The 12,874-nt window shown below is 38.9% G+C and overlaps 1 protein-coding gene and 1 pseudogene across 4 annotated transcripts in view; both read right to left on the bottom strand.

The window, feature by feature from the left end:
- The window catches only part of ALDH1A2 (aldehyde dehydrogenase 1 family, member A2), a 323,505-nt gene that overhangs the window by 23,268 nt on the left and 287,363 nt on the right, over window positions 1-12,874 (bottom strand). The gene's annotated exons all lie outside the window — the stretch shown is intronic.
- LOC105510651 lies at window positions 3,344-4,402 on the bottom strand (annotated as a pseudogene).

Genomic DNA, 12,874 nt, shown 5'->3' with positions numbered 1-12,874 from the left:
ACCACTGCAGGTGAGGTGATCTTTACACAGCTACTGAAAAACAAAGGAAACTACATAATATTTTTCTGCAAAGAAATTTCTCCCTACACCAGAATTCCATTCTGCCAAACTCAGTTTGAAGGAGTAGCCACCACTCTAAGCCACAGCAAGAAATCATAAGTGAGTTCCTTAATAGGTACCAGGCATCTTCTTCCAGCACTGTATTCTTTTTTAAAATTATACTTTAAATTCTAGGATACATGTGCAGAATGTGCAGGTTTTTTACATACGTATACATATGCCATTGTGGTTTGCTGTACCCATCAACCTGTCACATCTACATTAGGTATTTCTCCTAATGTTATCCCTCCCCTAGCCCCCCAACCCCTGACAGGCCCCACTGTGTGATGTTCCCCTTCCTGTGTCCATGTGTTCTCATTGTTCAATTCCCACTTATGAGTGAGAACATATGGTGTTTGGTTTTCTGTTCCTGTGTTAGTTTGCTGAGAATGATTGTTTCCAGCTTCAGCTTCACCCAGGTCCCTGCAAAGGACAGGAACTCATCCTTTATGGCTGCATGGTATTCCACGGTGTATATGTACCACATTTCTTTATCCAGTCTATCACTGATGGGCATCTGGGTTGGTTCCAGGTCTTTGCTATTGTGAATAGTGCTGTAATAAACATACGAGTGCATGTGTCTTTGTAGTTTAATGCCTTATAATCCTATGGGTATATACCCAGTAATGCAATTGCTGGGTCAAAAATGGTATTTCTAGTTCTAGATCCTTGAGGAGTCGCCACACTGTCTTCCACAGTGGTTGAACTAATTTACACTCCCATCAACAGTGTAAAAGCATTCTTATTTCTCCAAATCCTCTCCAGCATGTTGTTTCATGACTTTTTAATGATTGCCATTCTAACTGGCATGAGGTGGTATCTCATTGTGCTTTTGATTTGCATTTCTCTAGTGACCAGTGATGATAAACATTTTTTCATGTCTCTGTTGGCCGCATAAATGTCTTCTTTTGAGAATTATCTGTTCATATCCTCTGCTCACTTCGTGATGGTTTTTTTTTCTTGTAAACTTGTTTAAATTCCTTGTAGATTCTGGATATTAGCCCTCTGTCAGATGGATAGACTGCAAAAAATGTTCTCACATTCTGTAGGTTGCCTGTTCACTCTCATGATAGTTTCTTTTGCTGTGCACAAGCTTTTTAGTTTAATTAGATCCCATTTGTCAATTTTGGCTTTTGTTGCCATTGCTTTTGGTGTTTTAGTCATTCAGTGTTTGCCCATGCCTCTGTCCTGAATGGTATTGCCTAGGTTTTCTCCTAGGATTTTTATAGTTTTCGATCTTACGTTTAAGACTTTAATCCATCTTGAGTCAATTTTTGTATAAGGCGTAAGGAACAGGTCCAGTTACTGTTTTCTGGATATGGCTAGCCAGTTTTCCTAACACCATTTATTAAATAGGGAATTGTTTCCCCATTTCTTGTTTTTGTCAGGTTTGTCAAAGATCAGATGGTTGTAGATGTGTGACGTTATTTCTGAGGTCTCTATTCTGTTCTATTGGTCTATGTCTCTGTGTTGGTACCAGTACCATGCTGTTTTTGTTACTGTAACCTTACAGAAAAGTTTGAAGTCAGGTAGCATGATGCCTCCAGCTTTGTTCTTTTGTCTTAGGATTGTCTTGGTTATACGGGGTCTTTTTTGGTTCCTTATGCAATTTAAAGTAGTTTGTGCTAATTCTGTGAAGAAAGTCAATGGTAGCTTGATAGGGATAGCACTGAATTTATAAAGTACTTTGGGCAGTATGGTCATTTTTGTGATATTGATTCTTCCTAACCATGAGCATGGAATGTTTTTCCATTTATTGTGTCCTCTCATTTCATTGAACAGTGGTTTGTAGTTCTTGAAGAGGTCCTTCGCCTCCCTTGTAAGTTTTACTCCTATTTTATTTTCTTTGTAGCCATTGTGAATGGGAGTTCACTCATGAGTTGGCTGTCTAGTGTTGGTGTATAGGAATGCTTGTAATTTTTGCACATTGATTTTGTTTCCTACGACTTTGCTGAAGTTGTTTATCAGCTTAAGGAGATTTGGGGATGAGATGATGGGGTTTTCTAAATACACAATCATGTCGTCTGCAAACAGAGACAATTTGACTTCCTCTCTATCTGAACACCCTTTATTTCCTTCTCTCGCCTGACTGCCCTGGCCAGAACTTCCAATACTACACTGAATAGGAGTGGTGAGGGAGCGCATCCTTGGGCTGGTTTTCAAAGGGAATGCTTCCCGTTTCTGCCCATTCAGTATATTGGCTGTGGGTCTGTCATAAATAGCTCGTATTATTTTGAGATATATTCCATCGATACCTAGTTTATTGAGAGTTTTTAGCATAAAGAGGTATAGAATTTTATTGAAGACTTTTTCTGTATCTGCTGAGATAATCATGTGGTTTTTGTCACTGGTTCTGTTTGGTTCTGTTTGCATCCCAGGTATGAAGCCGACTTGATTGTGGTGGATAAGATTTTTTTTTTTTCCTTACAGACAGAGGTTTTATTGTGTTTGGTCCACAGTTGTATTTTACATTATCTCATGGAGCAGGGCCCCTGGGTGGGGGGTCCCTGTGCAGTACTTGGCGGGGTATGTGGCCAGGGGAGATGGAGCAATATAGCTGGCAAGGCCCAGAAGGGGAGAAGGGCTGGGGTCTAGTAAGGGGCCGGGCACAATGGCTCACGCCTGTAATCTCAACACTTAGGGAGGCCAAGGTTGGTGGATGACCTGAGGCCAGGAGTTCGAGACCAGCCTGGCCAACATGGTGAAATCTCCTCTCTACTAAAAATACGAAAGTAGCTGAGCATGGTGGCATATGCCTGTAATCCTAGCTACTTGGAAGGCTGAGGCAGGAGAATCCCTTGAGCTCAGGAGGTGGAGGTGCAGTGAGCCAAGATGATGCCACTGCACTCCAGCCTGGGCCACAACAACTAAAAATAAAACCTACTGAGGCTACAGTGGGGGGGGGGGATTGGGGATTGGCCCCAACAACTCAGCATTCCACTTCCTTGTATGGAACTCACTTTCCCCACTGGGCCCTGAGGCAGGTCTGAGGTCTGTTGGTCTGAGGGTCCTAGGGAAACCCAGCCACTTGGGAGCCTGAAATATTTAGCATCATAGCCAGGTCCCCTTTCCCAGGGGACTCATTTCCCAGCACCCTCCTCACTGTCCTCACCCCATTCCTTGGGGGAAAAAATATGTATTTTTCTTTTGTTAATACTTCCTGAAACTTTTGCGGGTATAGAAACAATAAACTGATCAGCTGACAAAAGTGGGAAGAGGTGAGGCAACTGGAAACCTTTGGGGACTAGTTCCCTCCAAGCCCATGTCTCTTCTCCCCAGCACAGCCCTGCTGCCTGATTCCATCGTGCCACTCAGAGACCCTTGGTTGACTGGCAGCACTGAAGAGGTTAAGCAGCACTGAACAGGTTAAGAAAGAAAAAAAATAGATGAAAACATAGAAAAACCCAAAAAACCCAGACAGGGGAACAATGTGGGGAGAGAGTGCTGGCAGCCTCACTAGCGTAGCTGGACTCCTCCTGGTAGTAAGGGGGATATTCAGGGACCTCTCGTGGGCCCGGGCAGTCGCCAGCACCCAAGGGAGCCCTGTTGGCCACTGTGCCTTGCGGGCAGTAATCGGGATCATATATATGCTGGCCCAGGCTAAAGACCTGGCTACTCTGGTTGGCACCCTGTGTAGCCCATCTGCAGGGACTTGGAGGAATTATCACTTGTCGGTTTTCAGCTTGGTATCATAGATGTGCCATCGCGTCCCATGAGCCGTCATGCTCACCTGGCTGGCACACTTATTTGTATCCATCTGGAGGCTAATGGTCGAGGGGTCCATGGGGGGCAGGATGTGGTTCTTGGGGTCATAGAGATGCCTCCTTATGCCATACACGGTCATACCTGACTGGCTGGCCCATCTGTTGGTGCCCAGCTGCAGCCTGATGATGCACTGAGTGGCCTTCATGGTGGCGTCATTGAAGTTCTGCTTCTACTTCTCTGAGTACTTGACGCCAATGTCCACCCCGCTCCACGGCCCCTTCCCTGCTAGAGCAAAAAGAGACACCTGCACATGCCTCATGTTCCCACTCTCAAACAGGTTGTTGGCCTTGAACATGTTCATGGGGTTCATGCCATAGTTGACCATGGCCTTGATGATGCAGCTTGTTCATGTGTGTATAAGATAATGCCGTCCTTCAGGCTCTTCTGGGAGTCAGGGTCGATGGAGAGGTCCGGTGAGTCCCTTGATCCAGCTTCAGAGCTCTGCCTCCTTCTGGGGGTCATATTTGGACAGGAGCCAGTTCTTTACCTCGGCTGACAGCCCATACAAGAGGCCCTTGTTGAACTGTGTGTAACTCATGGCTGGGGGGCTGCGGGATGGGGTTGCACAGGACAGGGGTGGATAAGCTTTTTGATGTGCTGCTGGATGGTTCATCAGGGATATTGGCCTGAAATTTTCTCTTTTTGTTGTGTCTCTGCCAGGTTTTGGTATCAGGATGATGCTGGCCTCATAAAATGAGTTAGGGAGGAGTCCCTCTTTTTCTATTGTTTGGAATAGTTCCAGAAGGAATGGTACCAGCTCCTCTTTGTACCTCTGGTAGAATTCAGCTGTGAATCTGTCTGGTCCTGGGCTGTTTTGGTTGGTAGGCTATTAATTACCACCTCACTTTCAGAACTTGTTATTGGTCTATTCGGGAAGTCAACTTCTTCCTGGTTTAGTCTTACAATATTCTCTGATAGTAGTTTGTATTTCTGTGGGATCTGTGGTGATATCCCCTTTATCATTTCTTATTGTGTCTATTTGATTCTTCTCTCTTGTCTTCTTTATTAGTCTGGCTAGTGGTCTATCTTGCTAATCTTTTCAAAAAATCAGCTCCTGGGTTCCTGCATCATATTCTAAATCCAGTACATTATTTCACCAAAAAAGAAAAAGGATTCATAATCAGTTTATCCAAGCAAGCACCCAGGCAGTCTTCCAAGAAGTGAAATAGAAGAGCAAACATACACAAAAAAACTTATTGGCAGCCAAAATTATTCGTAAAATATTTACAAAAACTACAAAATAAACAAAAGGAGAGTAAAGTTGCCAGAGGACAGCAGAATGTAGTTACTGCTACATATAATAATAAATATATGCAAATGGAAGTTTGCATATAATAATGGAAATATTATATGCAAATGGAAGTTTCAGATTCAACTACCATTTACTAAGTTCTTACAATATGCCAAGCAATATGCTTGGAACTTTCAAATACATTATTTTAATCTTCAAATGAGCCTGCAGGGAGTGATTCATAGGCCTAATTAATGGAAGAAGACATGAAAGAAGAGACTAAATAATTCACCAAAAGTCACACAGCAGGAAAGCTGGGATTTGATCCATGATTGGTGGATCAAATCTAGTGCCTCATCTATTATACCACACTTCCCCAAGCATTAATTGTCCCGTAAACTTCATTTTAAAAATAAATACAAAACAATGATGGTTAATATTTACTGACACTTTACTAAGAATTAGATCCTGTGCTAAATACACTAGATATACTAGCTTTTCTTAGTCCATTCAGTTTACCTAAAATGTCCCAGACTGGATACCTAATAGAGAAAGGAAATTTATTTCTTATAGTTCCAGAGGCTGGGAAGTCCAAGGTTGAGACACACACATGAGGTGAAAGACTTCTTGTGGTGTCATCCCATGGTGAAAGATGGAAGAGCAAGAGAGCACAAGACTGAATGTGTAACCACAAGCCCTTTTATAATGGCATTAATCTATTAATGTGGGTTAACAGATTAGTACCCACCTAAACACCTCTCACTAGTGACCCTCTCTCAACACTATTGCATTGTAGATTAAATAACCTCCACACCCTTTCCGGGGAACACGTTCAAATCATCTTTCATCCTCACAATCCATGAGGTAGGTAAAATCATCTCAATCTACAGCTGGGATATCTGAGGTCTGGAGAGAATAACAACACGTACTGTGAATAAATCCATTCAAGTATAATAGATGTTTAAATTGTCTAGTTTTCTGATATGACTCTGACATATTTCATCTTGATTCCTTTAGCATGATTTGAAGACTGTGTTCAGAACTTCTTACTGAAAAAGTGATGATTTCCTTTAGTTGGTTTAGAGAGAGGCAAAGTATAGAGTTGTGATATACTATTCTGTCAAACTTTCATTTTTGGAAAGCACTGAGGAGTACTTTATTTTCTTTTAAGAGAGTAAACAAAGGATGAGGAGAAATTAACTCAGGCTGAACTACATTAAAGCTGTAAAAATCCTAAAGTAATGTGAAATTGTATGGGTTGGTCTTTGTTGATCATTAGCTTAATCAGATTGATCATTTACTGTTCAGCTTGGGAATTATCTTTGCTTATGACAAGCAATCTGCATAGTTTTGTATATGGACATTAACTTGCCCTGAATGTGGTTAAGAATATAATCTGAAGTGTAAAAAGACGATTCATGGGAAATCACTGTTGAAGAAAACCTATTATTTTCTCCAGCTTTTACAGGCTCTTGCACCACCTGACTACTAACTACTCTCACTAGAACACTGAAGCTACATGTTTAGCAGTCATTGAGCATGTGGTGTTCAGTGTTGGCTCACCTACGAAGAGTTAAGGACCCTAGGAAATCAGACACACACTACCCTTCTCAACATGTCCCATCTGGTATGATTTAGATTCTTAGGGCTGTGTTGTTTTTATTTCCCCATCTCTATAAGGTTTTTCACATCCTATTAAAGAGACTTCTAAGGATAGACACTGAATTCACATAAAATCTGCAGCTCTGGTGTTTAAATGCCTGTTAAAAGTACAACTGCAGGAATGACAAAAAAAAAAAAAAACTGCATTTGCTATTGAAAGGAAGCAGTGAAACCTAATATCCCATCCTACCTTCCAGCAAAATATGTATTGAGCTTTTACAAAGTACTGGTTCTTTAATATCTGGCATAGGAAATGATTTTGAGAATAAATGATACCAGTATTTGTTGATTATCTGCCAATATCAAACAACAAATTACTCACAAGGGTCCTCACAGCTAGCATTCCTTTCCTCGAAGTTCTTTTTGTATTTTGGTTCCTATACAACTACAATTCCATTTTCTCCAAAAAGATTAGTGGTAAGAGAAAAGAAAGACAGTCTTAAGTTCTTCCCGGTTGTGAATATTAACAAACTGTGGAATTAAGGTGGAGAATTATCTTTTATCTTAAAATAACTTTTATCTTTGAATAAAGTAGCTTTTCATTCAAATGTAATTATCTTCAACTAATGCCTTTCTCCTAGATATAGATACTTTTGAAAATTATATTAAATGACAGAACTTTAGTTCTATCCTTGATCTTAGCATCTTGAAAATCACGACATTTTTAGGTAATGATGCAGAGAATTCTCATCTTCCTCCATGCTCCCATAACACACCACACTATAATAGTTACATATTCACAGATTATTGCCTGGGCTAGACTGAGTCACAGAAAACAACACCTTTGCCTCTCCAAGATCTAGCACAGTGCTAGACACGTAAGTGCTCAATAAATGTTTGTAGAATTGACTTGAAACAAACCTAAGTTTAAAACTTTCAAGTCCTATATCAGACAGTGTCAAATGGAAACCTTATATTGTAACAAATGAAATTTAAAGAGGCTAACCATGCAATTTTGAAGTGAATTTTAGAAAAAAAAAAAAAAGGAGAAAAATGGAGTTACAGTGTGTCTATGACCTTTCTTTTTTGACCATTCATTCAGCAAAGCATGTTGCACTGAGAAATTATCCTTCCTAAGTACCCCCATTAATATGTCACTCCGAATTTTAATGGCTCCCTCCTCCTATGGGATGGTGTACAGTCCCTTAGCCTGAGAGGCAGTGTACCACTGTAACATGGAATATGGTGGTGTGTGACTGTCAGCCCTACAACTTACGAGCATGTAACCCTGGGCAGGTAATTTAACCCCTCTTAGCCACATTTTGCTCTGTGGTGTAGGGTTGTTGTAATAATGGATTCAAAGTATTTAGCAGGTACTTAATACAAAGAAAGTGCTAAATCAATGTTGGCTATTAATATCCAAAATGTAAAGCCTTTAATACTTCGTAAAATTGATTTTTCACAGCTTGAGATGTAACTCATACACCATAAAATCCACTTTTTTGATGTGTACAGGTCAGTGGATTTTAGTATATTAACAGAGTTGTGTATCCATCACAACCATTACTTCTATCTGAGGACATAAATACCCCAAAAGATAGTTCATATTCCATTAGCAGTCCCTTTCCATTCTCCCAGTCCTTTGCAACTACTAATCAACTTTCTGTTTATAGATTTGCCTATGCTGGACATTTCATATAGTCACATGATATAGCCTTTTGTAACTGGATTCTTTCATTTAGTATAGTGCTTTCATTTAGTATAGTGTTTTCAAGGTTCGTTCAGGCTGTAGCACGTATAAATACCTCATTCCTTTTTATAGGTGAATAATACTCCACTGTATGGATAGACCACTACCACTTTTTGTTAATCAGCTTATTTGATGGACATTTTTTCCCACTTTTGGGCAATTAGGAATAATGCTGCTATGAACATTTTTCTACATGTTTCTTCTGTGATGATAACTTGGTTTTTGTCCTTTATTCCATTACTATGGTGTATTTACATTGATTTTTTTACATATATAAAACCAACCTTGCTTTCCTGGAATAAATCCCACTTGGTCGTGGTATATAATCATTTTTATATATTGCTGGATTTTGTTTGCTAGTATTTTGCTTAGGATTTTTGCATCTATACTCATAAGATGTTGGTATATAGTTTTCTTGTGATATCTTCTACATGTTGGCCACAATTTTTTCACCCAGAATTCTTTCCAATGCCTTGATTTGTACCATATTATTTTCCAGTTCATCTGACTCCCAACATTTCTCCTCAGTCCCTTCACAATCCCTATGCTGTTCCACTAACACTTTGTGTTCCCCTCTTCTAGTTGTTGACTAACACTGCCGCTTCTTCCCAATTCACTCTACTTATCCATATCCTACAGATCCACCAAATCCCTCTTTGTCTTGAAACCTTGAGACCACCCAACCCCTAGAGATCTCTCCCTTCTTGAGATGCTGATGTCACATTACAAACTAACTTTTGCTTACTGCTTAAAATTTCCCAAACTCATACTCATTCTCATACTCATTCTCACGACCCTGAGAAACAGGTATGTATGCTATTATTAAACCGATTTTGTACAAAACCAAGTGGCTGGTCCATAACTGTATAGCTATGAAGTAAAAAAACAGTAAACCCTATGCTTACGGTAGCATTTTAAAGAAGGGAAGGGTTCTACTGATACCTCACCTTCTACCTCTGAGATTAAGTTTTTATTTACCAAATTCAGTCTTTCCTCCATGTAGTAACAAATATTTACAATGTATGTTTACCATACATAAGATACTATTTGAGGTACTGAGAAGGCCTAAGGGATAGACTCCTAAGAGAATGTTCTCCCCACAAATCTTCATATATGACCAGAAAATGCCATCTTCTGAAAGTAAAATTTATAAAATCAAGACTAAACTGATAAGCAAATCAGCTCACTCAAAGATGAAAAAGGAGTTACTTGGGCTTTTTCAAATCCAGTATGTCCTTGTGGTTGTACTCCTAATACTTTGGTTTGACCAACTGAAGTAAATAAAATAGTAACCCCAGTAACTGTAAAGGCGATCTGCAGAAAACCTAAAGAAAATCAAAGAACAATATCAAAATTAATCAAAAGGTGCCAGAGAGAGTTCTGCTTCTAATTGTAATAGAGCAACCGACACTGGACTTGTCTTACCATTATGAACAACTAGAAAAGTATATGAACTTGTTTTATTCAACCATTGGATATCAGGCAGTATGGGACTATGAATCTAGAGAAAAGGAACACAAAGGAAATCCTTTTTTGCCAAAACTTTCTAGATTGCAATAGGAGATGAGGAGACCAAAGGAGAATATGATGGTCTCACTGAGTTCTGACCAGACAGATAAGAAAGATCTTGTGGAACACTGGGAACATTCACTAGAAACCTCAGCAGGATTTCTACTTATTAATAAGAATAAACTAGTCTTAACAAAGCTTAAAATTAAGTTCCAAAAGAGACAAGCTGAACCTCAAGTAACTTAACTACCTGATAAAAACAAAAAACAAAAACAAAAAAAACAAACCTTGGCATTCTTTAAAGAAAAACAACAAAATCTGTATGTTCAACAATATAATGGTCACAATGTCCAGTATCCTTTCAAAATAAACAAAATAAAAACGACCCAAAAACAGGAAAAATGCCAGTCAAAGGAAATAAATCCAGAAACGACAGAGAAGTTAAAACAGACAAGGATTTCATTATTATTATTATTAGATGGAGTCTCACTCCAGTCACCCAGGCTGGAGTGCAGTGGTGTGATCTCGGCTCACTGCAACCTGCCTCCTGGGTTCAAGGAATTATCCTGACTCAGCCTCCCGAGTAGCTGAGACTACGGGTGTGCACCACCATGCCTGACTAGAGCTGGGGTTTCACTATGTTGGCCGGGCTGGTCTCAGACTCCTGACCTCAGGTGATCCACCTGCCTCGGCCTCCCAGAGTACTAGGATTACAGGTGTGGGCCACCACGCCCGGCCACAGACAAGGATTGTTTTTAAAACAGATATGTCTACACAAATTTAAAGGAATGAGGGGGTGTAGTGAGGAAGAAAGTATCTTATATTTTAAAAATCATGGAATTTCTAGAACTTAAAAATGAAATCTCTGAAGCAGATTAAGCATTACAGAAGAATATCTGAACTCCAAAGATGACAATGAAAGTTACCGAGCCGGAAGCACAAAGGAATAAAAGAGTCCCAGTGACCTTTAAGATAATGACAAATGATCTAACGTATCTGTAAATGGAAGGGGAAAGTAGAAAGCAAAAAACAGATTTGAAGAAATAACGGTCCAAATGTTTCCCAATTTGACGAGAACTATAAAGCACATCACAATCAAATTGCTGAAAACTGACAAAAAGAAACTCAAAACCAGTCTGGGGGAAAAGAAACATTACTTACAGTAAAATAAAGGTAAGAATGATTGCTGCATAAGAAACAGTAAAGTCAGAAACATGCCAGAATATTATCTTTAAAGTCTTGAAAGTAAAATAAAACAAAACACAAACTGTCACATTAGAATTTTATATCCAGAAAAAAGTTATTAAAAAGTAAAGACAAAATGAAGCCTTTTTTAGACAAAAGCTGAGAGAAATCATCACTAGTAGACCTGCACTACAAGATATGCTAAAGACAACACTTTTCCTCATTTTGATATAGACATGTAATGTCATGCCAATCAAAATTCCAATGAAAGTTTTTTTAGAGTAACATAAGGTGCTTAGAAAATCGATTTGAAATGTCTTCTAAAAGAATAAATAAGCTTTGAAAAACCAAATAAGAAGGTATCTTGCCTACATTATGGTAACAACTATCTTACAAAACCTAGTAATTAAGGCAGTCTAGTAGTAGTGAAAGAACAGACAAAATTATAAGCTCTAAAACAGAAATTTCCTGTATAGTTTGGTGCAAAAGTCATTGCAGTTTTTGCCATTACTTTTAATCAAATTACATTTATGCCAACATGTATATATGGAAATGTATCACATATGGAAACGTATCATGTAACGTTACGTTATATTCAGATGCATTACAAAGGGGTAGACTGTTTAATAAATTTGTTTTGAAGTAACTGAACATTCATTTATAAACAACCCTCACATTTCATTATACCTGAAAATAACTCCAACCAGATTAAAGATTTAAACAAGAACAAAACCATAAAAGTACTGAGAGAAAATATTAAGGGCCATTTGTATAATCTTAAAGATTTGTAAATAAAAATGACAGCATAATAGATCAAACAAGAGATAACACCTTGTCATGTCAGTACCTACATTTCCTGTCATTCAAAAATGCCAGGAAATCCAGAAGCTGTCAGAGAAAGACTAAAGGAGAGGACTACACGTATTTAAAATCTGCACATGGCAAACAACTGTTTTAAAACAATTAAAAAGCAAAGAACAAACAATAATATTTTCAAATTCTACAACAAACAAAAGATTAACATACCTAACATAAAAAGACCTCTTATAAATGAAACCATTACTCTAAGGCCTTCTTGGTAAGCAAGTTATACATATGTTTTTATTTTGCAATTCCACTTCTAGAACCATATCCAACTGAGTGTCTAATATGTACATTTATATACGTGTGTATACATATATACATACATGTATACAAAGATTTATAAATACATATACACACACACAAGTAAAATTTTTCTTGGGTCTCCAAAGGTTTTTATTTCAGTAGTCTAATAGGAAAAATAAGTGGAAAAAACACCCTCAAGAGTACATTAATACAGGATTAAATTATGATATACTGACGTAAGAGTATTCTATACAGCTATTAAAAATAAACGGCAGAGATGCAGGTACTGCTGTCATTTTTATTTACAAAAATTACACAATAGGCCAGGCACCGTGGCTCATGCCTGTAATCCTAGCACTTTGGGAGACCATCACCTGAGGTCAGGAGTTTGAGACCAGCTTGGCCAATATGACAAAACCCCGTCTGTACTAAAAATAAAAAAATTAGCCGGGCATGGCGGTGGGTGCCCATAATCCCAGCTACTTGGGAGGCTGAGGCAGGAGAATCGCTTGAACATGGGGGGCGGAGGCTGCAGTGAGCCGAGATTGCGCCACTTCACTCCAGACCGGGCAAAAGAGTGAAACTCCGTGTCAAAAAAAAAAATTACACAATAGAAGCCTCTTGAC

The sequence above is a fragment of the Colobus angolensis genome, unplaced genomic scaffold (genome assembly GCF_000951035.1).
Source record: "Colobus angolensis palliatus isolate OR3802 unplaced genomic scaffold, Cang.pa_1.0 Scaffold19, whole genome shotgun sequence".
In the NCBI taxonomy this organism is placed as follows: domain Eukaryota; kingdom Metazoa; phylum Chordata; class Mammalia; order Primates; family Cercopithecidae; genus Colobus; species Colobus angolensis.
This window is presented reverse-complemented; position numbering and strand designations above follow the sequence as displayed.